Raw genomic sequence first — 12,623 nt, forward strand, 5'->3', positions numbered from 1 at the left:
ATCTAAAGGGGAGCCCGATTTCAAGCCTGTCAAGTAGTCTAATGAAGCGGCAAGGCTTAACTGCGGAAATTCCCAGAGAGTGGGATTCACAAAAGAAATAGCATCCGGATCAACTACCCGAAACTGCTTAGAAAAAGTTGCAAGGTCGGCTTGAATGGTAATTATTTTGTCAACAAAATAATGAGCTAATTCATTCAGCCAAGATTTAGAATGACCCTGAGCAGACTTGGCCAGCGACGGAGAGGTGAAGTCTCTGACAATATTAAAAAGCTCCTTACAGGAGTTAACCGAATCATCTATCCGACGTTCAAAGTAGGTTTTTTTTTCACTCCAGATCATCTTATGGTAAGATCTGGTCAGGACTTTAAATTTTTCTCTCTCACGAGGGTTATAATCTCTTCCAGTGAAAACTTTCTGTAAATACTCTTTAGTCCTCTGCATCAGTGTTTTGAAGATGCTCATGTGAAGTGAAGCTGTAAATACTTTCTGATACATCTAAAAACCCAGGCATTTCCTGCCACAAAATGCTTGTGTATATTCACTCCTGGAGACTGGATGTGATGGCTCTTTGTGTGGCCAGCAGAGGGCGCGCCTCGCCTGCTGATATGAATCCACTGAGCACATTGTGTGAAAGTGAAAAGTGTTTCCTGTTCCAGGTCAGCGGTGGCGGAGACAGTACAAGCAGCAGATGTTGACATCACTTCCTCCCTCTCCCTCTGTGTCCAGCCTGTTACAGGGGAGGAAGGTCGCCCTGGCTGTCTGTGCAGTTATCTTCATCTTCAGACCCTCACAGCCCCCCCACCACCTCTGCCAGACCCTAAATCTGCACCTGCCCCACCCCAGCCATAGGGGGAGGAGAGAGCCTGGACACGTCTGCACAGGTCTCTGCTCAGGTAGGAGATTGTCAGCACCTTCTGCTGCGTTTGTAGAAATAGACTGAATAATCCTGGAGGAAATTTCCTTCAGGAGCCGGGCTCTTCTATCCGGGAACCTCTGGGGGCCTTTCTGTCCGGCCCTGGGGGTGTTTGTGGTCATCATTTGTCTTAAAGAGAGGATATGTGCACTGCACTGCATCTTAATGCACTGTGAGAAATATGTGTGCACTGCACTTTGCAGCACTATAAGGAATTTGTGCCACTGCACTGCATCTTACTGCACTGTGAAACATGAAGCATCTTAGCGCTCTATCAGAAATCTGTGCACACTCTTTGCTCGGCTCTCCCTGTCAGTTTGTTGACTTGCCACCTGTACCCCTGCAGTCCTGTCAAGTATCACGCATCAGTCGTGACACCAACGCATTTCAGTGTGGTGCTCCGCATCACTGCACTGAAATGCATTGTGCATGGGAACAGTCCAGCCCGAACTGCCAATCAGGTCCTCCCTGGACCAGAAACAAGCATCCTAGGACCGGTTTCAGGGTTTCACCAATCTTCAGTAAGGATAGCTTGATTCCAGTGGCACAGTGATCCCAGGACGCAGGTCTGGGCATAATGGCGCACTTAGGGCGAGAAAGCAAAAGACACACAATTGACGGACAGAATGCAGAACAAATCAAAACGTTCACCCCCAGTCAAGAGATCTGGGTTAAATCTATTATTCTCTTGCTCACCATGCCACCCCAGTTTAGACCTGGCCAAATGCAAATCAGTCTTGACCCTGTGCCCCATGGGAACAGTCCTTTTTTTTTTTTTTTTTTTTTTCTAACAACAGTGGTCCCATGCATAGTTGAATACACGAAAACTAATAAATATAGACACAATAGAACTATATTGAGTAACGTGATATGTCCAGCCGGACAGAGATCACAATTTTTACTATAGAATAAATTCAACAGGAAAATTCTTACATTCACAAAGAGTGAGACACAAGCCTGTGCCCTCACGCTAACGAATTGGCAAAATAAGACAGTAGAAAAGAAGGAGAAATATTTAGGCAAAGAGTGAATGATTTCTGAATAATGAAGAATAACAGAAATTCAATTACATCATTATATGCATATCACATTCAGTATACTTTTACATATATGATGTTACATCAAGTCGACGGCGTTTCGATCCCCTAACCACAATATGTGGCATCATCATCAGGACAAAAAGTTTTATGCCTAAGAAGTAAACTGGCCTAAGGAAAGAAGGAAAAATTGGAATATATCAGCAGAGAACAATACACAGTAAAAATTATTGAGTGACATCAGGTGAACAACGTGAGTGAAGGATCCTTAAGGGAACATCTAAAATACGCATGCGTGAAATGGCGATCACTAAAGGTACGACGAGTGTCTGAGGGGGTGATTAACCACAGGCATGTGTACGTCATACCAAGGATATGCATGGATAGACTTGTGCATTAAATGACTGGTGAATTGAATAAAGTAATTAAAAGACACATGCAACATTTCCTTTGTGGCGAAACGTAAGAGTACTCAGTATTAGTGACCATTAGGGAGGGTTGTGGCTTCCGTGCGTAGCTACCCCGTGAGTATGAGGGACAGAAGGGATATATGGGCTACCTGTTTAAAACGGCTCTGTGAGTCAATTGGTGTTCAAGGCTTGTTTAGGATGTACGGGAGCCGATAATTGGAATAATACCCAGAATTTCGTCATCCGTGTCCACTGTTGGGGAACAAAGAAGATATTAATTCTGGACCTACTGTGGATCTAAGGAGACTGGGGTACAGGCCGTAGGACTTACCCGAGTAGGCACCAAGGGGGGATAGGAAGATATAACGGCCGCTCGGCAGCTCCAGTGCAGTGCTGTTAGCCGAACATGGGGAGTTCGTGTAGGCGATTAATTCCAGAACCTAAGGGTTGAATTCGGAAGGACGGGTGAATAATTCATGAAAAAACGGAGTGGTGGGACAGAAGGAACCAATACGATCTCGGCTCACCTAAAATTGGTTCGCATTAGGAAGTTAGTTCCAGAGGATGCCCGCATTGGGGATATTGCATCCAACGCCAGCAATCAGGCGCGTGACTACGAGACTGAAACAAGGAGACAGAGGCTGTCTAGTCAGAAAGTTACCACAACGTAGAGTTGTAGCCAATATAACATAACAATCGCAGGACTTACCAAGGGTAGAGGCTTCGCGTCCGAACACGGCTCTGTCCCTAGTCGACAGGCAGCCAGGAAGTTAAGTTCAAGGGTTGGGGCTGATAGGTGGAGCCGGTCATAAAAATAAATAACGGACTAACGGCGGCCATCTCGAGTGAGTGAGTAAAGGAACCAGGAAATTAGGTTCACAGACTGGAATGAATGGGTGAAAAATGGATGGAAATAAGAGCGGCCATACTGAGTGAGTTAAGGAACTCGGCCACGACATGGAAGCAGTGGGTTGTAGCTAGGTTAGTCATGGAATTAACGAAGGGAAGGGGGGCGGCCATCTTAAGTAGGTGAATAAAAGCATGCAAGAAGGCTACATAGGCATGCAAATAAAGAACTGCTTGTAAGCAGAGTGATTAAAAACATAGTGTCGACACAGATACAGATACTACAAGACTTGGCATTTGCAATTGACCCAATTACAATAAGCTTGTCCATTCCTCCTGCAAGTTTAGACCTGTATTTAAACTGTCAGTTCTTAGTATCCATTTAAGTTCTTCTTTATTGAGCAGTCTGGATAAGTCACCTCCTCTTGGTGGTACAATGACCTGGCTGATTACAGTCCATTTGATTTGATCCTCTGAATGTCCTTTGTCTACAAAATGTTCAACGATATATGGGCTACCTGTTTAAAACGGCTCTGTGAGTCAATTGGTGTTCAAGGCTTGTTTAGGATGTACGGGAGCCGATAATTGGAATAATACCCAGAATTTCGTCATCCGTGTCCACTGTTGGGGAACAAAGAAGATATTAATTCTGGACCTACTGTGGATCTAAGGAGACTGGGGTACAGGCCGTAGGACTTACCCGAGTAGGCACCAAGGGGGGATAAGAAGATATAACGGCCGCTCGGCAGCTCCAGTGCAGTGCTGTTAGCCGAACATGGGGAGTTCGTGTAGGCGATTAATTCCAGAACCTAAGGGTTGAATTCGGAAGGACGGGTGAATAATTCATGAAAAAACGGAGTGGTGGGACAGAAGGAACCAATACGATCTCGGCTCACCTAAAATTGGTTCGCATTAGGAAGTTAGTTCCAGAGGATGCCCGCATTGGGGATATTGCATCCAACGCCAGCAATCAGGCGCGTGACTACGAGACTGAAACAAGGAGACAGAGGCTGTCTAGTCAGAAAGTTACCACAACGTAGAGTTGTAGCCAATATAACATAACAATCGCAGGACTTACCAAGGGTAGAGGCTTCGCGTCCGAACACGGCTCTGTCCCTAGTCGACAGGCAGCCAGGAAGTTAAGTTCAAGGGTTGGGGCTGATAGGTGGAGCCGGTCATAAAAATAAATAACGGACTAACGGCGGCCATCTCGAGTGAGTGAGTAAAGGAACCAGGAAATTAGGTTCACAGACTGGAATGAATGGGTGAAAAATGGATGGAAATAAGAGCGGCCATACTGAGTGAGTTAAGGAACTCGGCCACGACATGGAAGCAGTGGGTTGTAGCTAGGTTAGTCATGGAATTAACGAAGGGAAGGGGGGCGGCCATCTTAAGTAGGTGAATAAAAGCATGCAAGAAGGCTACATAGGCATGCAAATAAAGAACTGCTTGTAAGCAGAGTGATTAAAAACATAGTGTCGACACAGATACAGATACTACAAGACTTGGCATTTGCAATTGACCCAATTACAATAAGCTTGTCCATTCCTCCTGCAAGTTTAGACCTGTATTTAAACTGTCAGTTCTTAGTATCCATTTAAGTTCTTCTTTATTGAGCAGTCTGGATAAGTCACCTCCTCTTGGTGGTACAATGACCTGGCTGATTACAGTCCATTTGATTTGATCCTCTGAATGTCCTTTGTCTACAAAATGTTCAACGAGTGGGGCATTGGCAGTTTTGCACCTTATTCTGCTCCGATGTTGCGATCTCCTCAATTTAATCTTTTGCTTCATCTGGCCTACATAGATCATATTGCAGGGGCACAGAATAGCATAGATTAAATTGCAGCTGTTACAATTAGTGAAGGTATTAAGAACATTTTTGACATTATGGAAAACAAATTCTTTACTTTCAATGCAATAATCACATACTACACATGTTCCACATTTAGAATGTCCCCTCACTGGGGGAAGGGACCAATGATCATGTAAGGTGGTTTTGATCATCTTAGGTGAGGGCAGTGCTGCTCTAACCAGTTGATCTTTCAAGTTTTTATTGCGTTTGAAGGCAAACAGAGGTATTTCCAGGGAGAGATTTCCAGAGTTGATGATATGCCAGTTTTTTTTTATGCATTTCTTAATTTGGCTAGATGCAGAAGAAAAAGTAGTGACACATACCAGTTTGTTAGAATCTTTTTTGGTCTTAGGTTCAAGTAATGTCTCACGAGGGCAGTACCATGCCCTCTTCATTGCATTCCTTACCAGGCGTCTGGGGTACCCTCTGAGTCTAAGTTTGGTAGCCAAGGTGTTTGCTTCACAAAAATAGTCAGATTTTTGGAAGCAGTTTCTGCGAAGTCTCAAGAACTGTGAGTAGGGGAGACTGTCCCTCAGAGCTCGAGGGTGACAGCTATCATAGCTAAGAAGTGTGTTTCTCTCAGTTGGCTTACGGAACAAAGAGGTGAACAATAGGCCATCTTTGTGTTGGATACAAAGATCCAATAATGGAATGCTGCTTTTGCTATGATCTATGGTGAAAGTCAATCCATTGCAATTGCTATTAAGCCAATGCACGAAGGTGGGAAGGATTTCCACAGGGCCCCCCCATATCATGAAGACATCGTCTATGTAACGTTTCCACATGAGGAGACCCTGATGGAAGGGATTCGTGACTGGGAGGATGGTGGTGCATTCTAGCCAGTCCATGTAAAGAATAGCCAGCGTAGGAGCAAAAATAGCCCCCATTGAGGTACCCTTGTTCTGTTGAAAAAATTCTTCTCCAAACATAAAGTAGTTACGGGTCAGACAGATCTCTAGAAGCTGAATTATTAATAAGGTAGGCACAGGGTGCGGACGTGGACGTCTTTTCAGTATTTCTTCCATCACAAACAATGAGTCTCTTTGGGGGATGTTAGTGTAAAGTGACTGGACGTCTAATGTGCACAAGGTTTCTGAGTTTGGGTCAAAGGGATGATTTTCAATTAGATTTATCATGTTCATACTATCCCTAACGTAACAAGTTGTAACAGGGACAAAATCTCTTAAGAAAAAATTGACATAATGTCCAAGCGGTTCCAATACCGAGCCACATCCAGATACTATTGGGCGGCCAGGTGGATCAATTAGGCGTTTATGGATTTTCGGCAGTGTGTAAATGACCGGAATCCGAGGGTGATTAGTATTAAGGACATTGAATTCATGTTTGGAAATGAAACCTGATTCTAGGGCTTCAGTGGTCACCTGTTTTATCAAGGTCTGCAATTCTTTGGTGGGGTTGGTAGGCAGTCTGCTGTAATAATCAGTATTAGAGACTTGGCGTGAGAGTTCTGTTTTGTAGCTATCAATATTTTGAAGTACAATCCCACCCCCTTTGTCTGCTGGTTTAATAACCAATTCACTTTTATCTCGTAGTGATTTGATGGCATTCTTCTCATCTAGAGTGATGTTATAGGGAATGAACATATGTGTTTGTGATAGGGAACAGTTCAGCCGAACTGCCAAGCGTGGTCCTTCATGGACCGGTGATAAGCATCCTAGGACTGGTTTTGGGGTTTCACCCCTCTTCAGCCAGGATAGCTTGCTTCCAGTTGTCACTTCAGCAGGAAGGGGAGAACAAGATGAACGAGCTGAAAAAGCAAGAAGAGGCGAGAGAAGAGAAATAAGAGGGATACAGAGAGAAAACACACGAAGGATGGAGAAAAGTCATTAATAGATATCGGCCAAAATGTGAAAGAAAGAAATATGTACGGGAGGGATCGAGAGTTTTAAAAGATGGGCAGGAAAATAATTCTAATGAACATTATTTATAACTTGCCAAAAGTTGAATTATATTTTAGGAACTAATAATGTGATTTAAGTGTGACGTGAATGTGAGTCTTCAAGTGTTATAGGTGGAATGTGCTGTTTAGTGGTACCAATTAAGCATGGGCGGATTTTGCGGATTGGCAATCCGCGAACTTGCGTATTTACGGATTCGCAATCCGCGAAGATCCGCGAACTCTAGCGGATTTGCGGATTTTTCCGTTTTTTGTGTTGGCGCGTGTTCGCGCCGATTTTGGGACAAGTTCGCAATTGCGAACTTACTTTTCGGCTTGCAACGGCCGCGACTATGTTGTTTCTACGTCTGGTTTATCATCACAGGTTCACAGCACCCTCTGTTTCACCACTGCCACCCTCTGGGACACCCATGCCACCCTCTAGTACATCCTCACAGGCACCTATTAGGTTTATTTATTACTGTAGATTATGGTGGTTGAAAAAAGCTAGCACACCTGCCCTTCTTCAACTGCCATCAATTAATTTGTGTTTCATTAATGTGTCAGTAATTTTGAAAGTTCCAGTCTGGCTGGCACCTGCTTCCTTCCTTATCTGTAATTTGCTTTTTGTTGCAGTGAAATTTTTTTTTTACAGGACCTTTATGGTGCTATTCTATGAGCCTGCTGTTTGGGTCATAGCAGGGTCATAGAATTGTTGCAAACTCTGGAGGGGCCCATCAGGAAGCACTACCTTGAATGTTACTAATGTTAAGTTTGAACTTTTGCACCTGCTCATTGCTTTCATTTTAGCTAAAATCGTTTTTTTTGCAATTTCGCGCGTTATTTGGGGCGCGAATCCGTGCGAGATCGATTTCGGAAGCCGCGAATACGTGCGAATACAAAATTGTTTTTGTTGCGACGTGTATATTCGCGTGATCTTGCGCGTGTTCGCGAGGCGCTTCTAGCTATTCGTTTGCCAAGTTACCCTATCGGTCGTACACGGGCGCGGCCATCTTGTTGGCGTGACGTAATTCCGTTTCCGCCCGCTATGTGTAATCTCGCAAAGTGTGCTGCTCGCGAGTACAAGTTCGCGCGTACTCGCAAGGAAAATCTCGCGCGAACTTACCCACGCGGTCGTGAACGGGCGCGGCCATCTTGTTTCTCATTCATTGCTATGGTTCTGGGCATGCTTTCTCTATCCTCTCTCAATCTCTGCCATCCTTTGCTTGTTTGAAGTTTTTTTGATCTAATTTTACTTATTATCTAACCCTCTATTTTTCTAGCTCTATATTTTTGTGTTTTCTGCAGCTTTTAGTTACTTTTAAACTACTTTTTTAAACTCTTTTCTTTTCTTCTTCACTATTCTATTTCTACTTTATCATTTAAGTTTATTTCTGCCCAGACCATGGTAAAGGGAGCCGGGAAGCACCCTGAGAAGGGGAAGGGTCCCGCACCCCGTGCCCGGCTCCCGTGCGGGCGTTTAAGGGGGGAGCAAGTGGTCCCGAGGGAGATCTTCAGCGCGGAGGAAGTGGCGGCACTGATCTTCCATGTCCAGCGCCGCCTCCCCAAGACGATCCTGGGAGGCGGCAAGATCGCGACCGGCTATGGCATCCGGGAGCGCCGCCAGCGGTGGGAGAAGGTGTGCCGGGCCATGTACAAGATCTCTGGGGTCCGGCGCACATATAACCAGGCCACCCACCGCTGGACCGATGTCATGGACCGGGAGCGGGACTTGCTGGACGCGCTCGGCGTAGAGGTCCCCGGGCTTGGTGAGTAGTAGTAGTAGTCCATTTACTACTCTGTTTTATCCTGCTCTGTTATTTGCAAATCTTTGTTCTTTACCAAGAGCAATAATGCTGCCGATTACATTGAGGTAAATTATATTTCAAAATCTTCTATGCATTTCATTTTCAGGTGCACTGCTCTCCTTCTCAGTAGCCTTGCTTGCTACTATGCTTCTTTGTTTTGTATGTTGTGTTCAGAAGCATTTCATTGGCCTGAGAAATTATGTATCAGTGTACTGTAAAGAAAAGAACTGCGTAATGCTAGACAGTAAGGGTCATATTTTCAATTACCGGCGCATCCCTGCAAAGTAGCAGGGATGCGGCAGTAATTGTGTGCCATGCCACCACCACCCATTGGCCCAAAACGTCACAGAAGCCTTACGCATCTGTGCCGTAAAGGCAGCGCATTGCTGGAGTTGCGTGCCAACGATGGCGCAGCTCCAGCAATGCTCTGGGGTACCCTATCTCCCCAATGCTGCATCAAGCCGTACGTCGGCTTCAAGCGCGCAGGGTTTGAGTCATGCATCATTGTCATAAAAATGACTGATTGACATCTTGTAGATTTCCCTCAGCCACTTTTAGGATTCGTTCCTGCGCAGGTACGCCCTCCCTTGCGCCGGAACGCCCCCTGATGGCGCAGGGCTTTACAACGTGATGCATCGCCCATATGCCCATATGTGTTTTTTTTTTTAATATATACGCCGCACCAACACCATGGCGAGTCTTTTGTTCTGCCGCTGCGTCAGAAAAGGCACGCAACAATGGAGGAAAATCAGCCGCAACTTCCGCAAGGGACTTATAAATCAGCCCCAACAGACTGAAGTCCAGTGTCCTTCCTTTAGACAGTCACATGGCTATCAGAAGAAATAGTGGCGGTGGTGGCGGGTGGATTGATAGTTTGAGTATTCACTGATCTGCAAGCAGGATGGACTTTGTCTGTCACGTGTTGCGCACTACTGCCTGCAGTGCCAGGCCTAGGCAAACCTCTTTAGTAGTCTGTTTATTGAGTTACATAGGAACTTTCTAAGTCAACGTTCCGCAAATCAGGCAATACGAATAACGTAGTATACCACATGAGATAGATCCCGTGGAATAGTTGTCTATCTATTTGCTATTTTTCCAAAATATGTTCTTATTGTTCTTTTGAAATGTTTGATTTGGTTGAAAAATCTCATCCATGTTTTATGGTTTTTCTTTCTTTCATGTTGTACATCAGCTCCCCCCAAGGGCAAGAGGACACAGGAGGAGGGTGCTGAGGATGCAGGCCAGGATCGGGCAGGCGAGGGCTCCTTTGCTGGCCCCAGTAAGTTTACATTTTACTAAACAGTACCTATTTTTTCCTAGCGTTCCTCATTCGATTTTTTCTAAATCGTCTTTGATCTTCTTGTAGACTGGATATAAATTCTTATCCTGCCTCGAATATGACTCCCTGTGGTATTACTAGACTATTCTTATTAGTCTGTCTGTGTAGCTAACTAAGATTGGACATTTGGCAATTCCATTGGACTCCCATTATATTCAGCAATACCTCTATGCACTGTCTCCTTACTGACTAGATAGTGTGGCAGAGTCATTCAGCTCCCGAAGTCACCGATTATAGATCCCCAATGATCTCTAGATTATCGTACGCAGGACAAGAGAGTAGTACGGAGTCACAGCACAGTCAAGAAGTGTCAGAGGCACTCATGCTTGCAAAAATTCCAAAACCTTTAGCTCATCCACTCTAGTCTAGAGGAACAAAAACCACAGAGTCTATTTAAGTGTAAAAGCTTTATTAAAAGTAAACACATTTATTGAAATCTACTTTGTCATAAAACTATTTAACTGTAAACGGAAAAGTGGTTAGTGCTGACGATTAATTGGACACATTTCTTGTGGTCGAGCCGAACTCTCACCTACTTTGAACTTGATCCTGGTCGTGTTCTTAGGACTCAGGAGTCAAGCTTCTGTCTGTTAGGAGAAAAAGTGGTGCGTGTTAAAAATCAAAAGCAAGCATTCATCAGTTGTGCATAAAAGTGCAGCAAGACAACAGCCTTCCCTGGAAAATGGGACATTTTTACTATGGAGTAGACAGTCACAAATTATTACATTGTATTCTGTTTTTTTAACATTTCTCCTAGACCAAATATTATATAGTAGTGAGTGGTGTATTCTAACTTTCTTAAATGTACTTTGTAGGTGTAACATCTGGTGACGGGGCCAGCGCGGAGGTGGCTGTGTTGGACTTGGACTCGGAGGCCTCTGGGGAGGATGCGGCGGTAGAAGAGCTGGTGGCCGTTCCTGTGGGGGATCAAACGGTGGTGGCGGAAACAGGTAAGCTATATATTCCTTACTTATTGAGATTGAAGACTGCATAGTGTGCTTTCTGCACGGGTGTATTACAATTACAAATCAACCAGGTAGTAGCCTCCTCGAAATGTACTTCGACTTAGCTGTGAAGTTTTTGGTGAGAAGAATCCCAATAAGTTCTTAGACGAACGTGATGGATGGGATGAACGAAAAGCGAAAGAAGGGTGTAAGTAAGTGGGACGCGAACTTGTATGATGGCTGGCAAAGAAGAACGATATGTGTTTGCTTGGACCCAGAGGTGGCTGGGAAGGAAAGAATATGGTATGGTGCATGGCTGGGTCAATGATGAAGCAAGGATGGGTGGAAGGACAGCAGCCTGGGTGGGTGAAACAGAAACTGTATGTGTGCGTATACTTTGAATGAATGGATGCCTGGAGCATGGTATTCTCTGACTCTTACATAGCAAATGTGTATCTAGAGAGAGTAGATGGTCGCCAGGTGAAGTAAGTGTTACCTTGAAGAGCATGTACCACCGCACCCGCACGTCCGTCCCAGTGCAGGGAAGGCAAGGAAAAGAAATTGTAAATGTGTCCAATACTACCATGAATAGTAGCAGTACTTTGTATTGCGTTTGCATTCACAGCATATATCTGGTTATTACGGTGGACACTCCGTACCTCTCTTAATAACTTTAGTTTACTTGTAGTACGTCATTCATGTGTGGGTGTATCACTGTGTTCACTCAATATTAAGCAAAGCACCTAAAGTCATCTCATCTGTCATTAAATACGTCCCATGTGAAGTGATAGATAATCAAATTAGTTAGCTTCTTCAGTTTCCTTTTCTAGTACTCATTTGCACTGTAGGGTGAAAGGTAAATTAATTAAGCAGTAGCCCTTGTAACAGAGTATTCTCAGTGCCACCCGTAATAGAAAAGTAATAGCTTCACCACCTGCATGTACTGGACCGGTACAGTAACGCAAGTCTGTCTCCATCATCATGGTGTGCAACTTTTTTTCTCGGGTGCAACTTCACTGTGCTGTGTCCATGTCATTCTGCCGGCTTGCATAAGATAACGTACCCATTTCCCTAAACAAGAGAGAAGAAGAAGAATAAGACTGGTGTACTGTCATAGTCGACTGTAATGGAAGTCCATAGTGGTCGTAGAATTAGTTCATTAAACTACCACTACTGTTAGAGCAAGGATGCAGAAGTGGGAGGTTACATAGATACTGTCCTCAATAGTTATGTACTGTGCTTTCAATTTGCTACTTGTACTCTGTGACCCAACTTTCGGCTCAATCACTTTGTGTTATTAATAAGGAGCATTGGTTACAGACTATGTCTTTCTTTCTTCATATAGTTGCTCCTTCCAAATCAACAACAAGGAGGGAGCAGGCTAGATTGGCCCGGCAACGGAGGCTGGAGGCCACAGTCGCCGAGTATCGGCGGCTGGTGGCCCTGGAGGAGGAGGAGGACACGCAGTCGAGCGGGGCAACATCTTCGACTGTGACCACTGCATCCTCCTCCGTGACTAAACCAGCGGGACCGAGCCGGGCTAAGAAAGCCGACCGCCACCGCCAAGCACCCGA

At 44.8% G+C, this 12,623-nt stretch overlaps 1 long non-coding RNA gene across 1 annotated transcript in view; it reads left to right on the forward strand.

The window, feature by feature from the left end:
- The first annotated feature begins 746 nt into the window (after window positions 1–746).
- Window positions 747–12,623, forward strand: part of LOC144807482 (uncharacterized) — a 74,862-nt gene continuing 62,985 nt past the window's right edge. The window contains exon 1 of the long non-coding RNA XR_013606339.1: window positions 747–893. This is a non-coding gene — a long non-coding RNA (uncharacterized LOC144807482). The remainder of the gene's footprint in view (window positions 894–12,623) is intronic.

This window comes from Lissotriton helveticus, unplaced genomic scaffold, assembly GCF_964261635.1.
Source record: "Lissotriton helveticus unplaced genomic scaffold, aLisHel1.1 SCAFFOLD_392, whole genome shotgun sequence".
In the NCBI taxonomy this organism is placed as follows: Eukaryota; Metazoa; Chordata; class Amphibia; order Caudata; family Salamandridae; genus Lissotriton; species Lissotriton helveticus.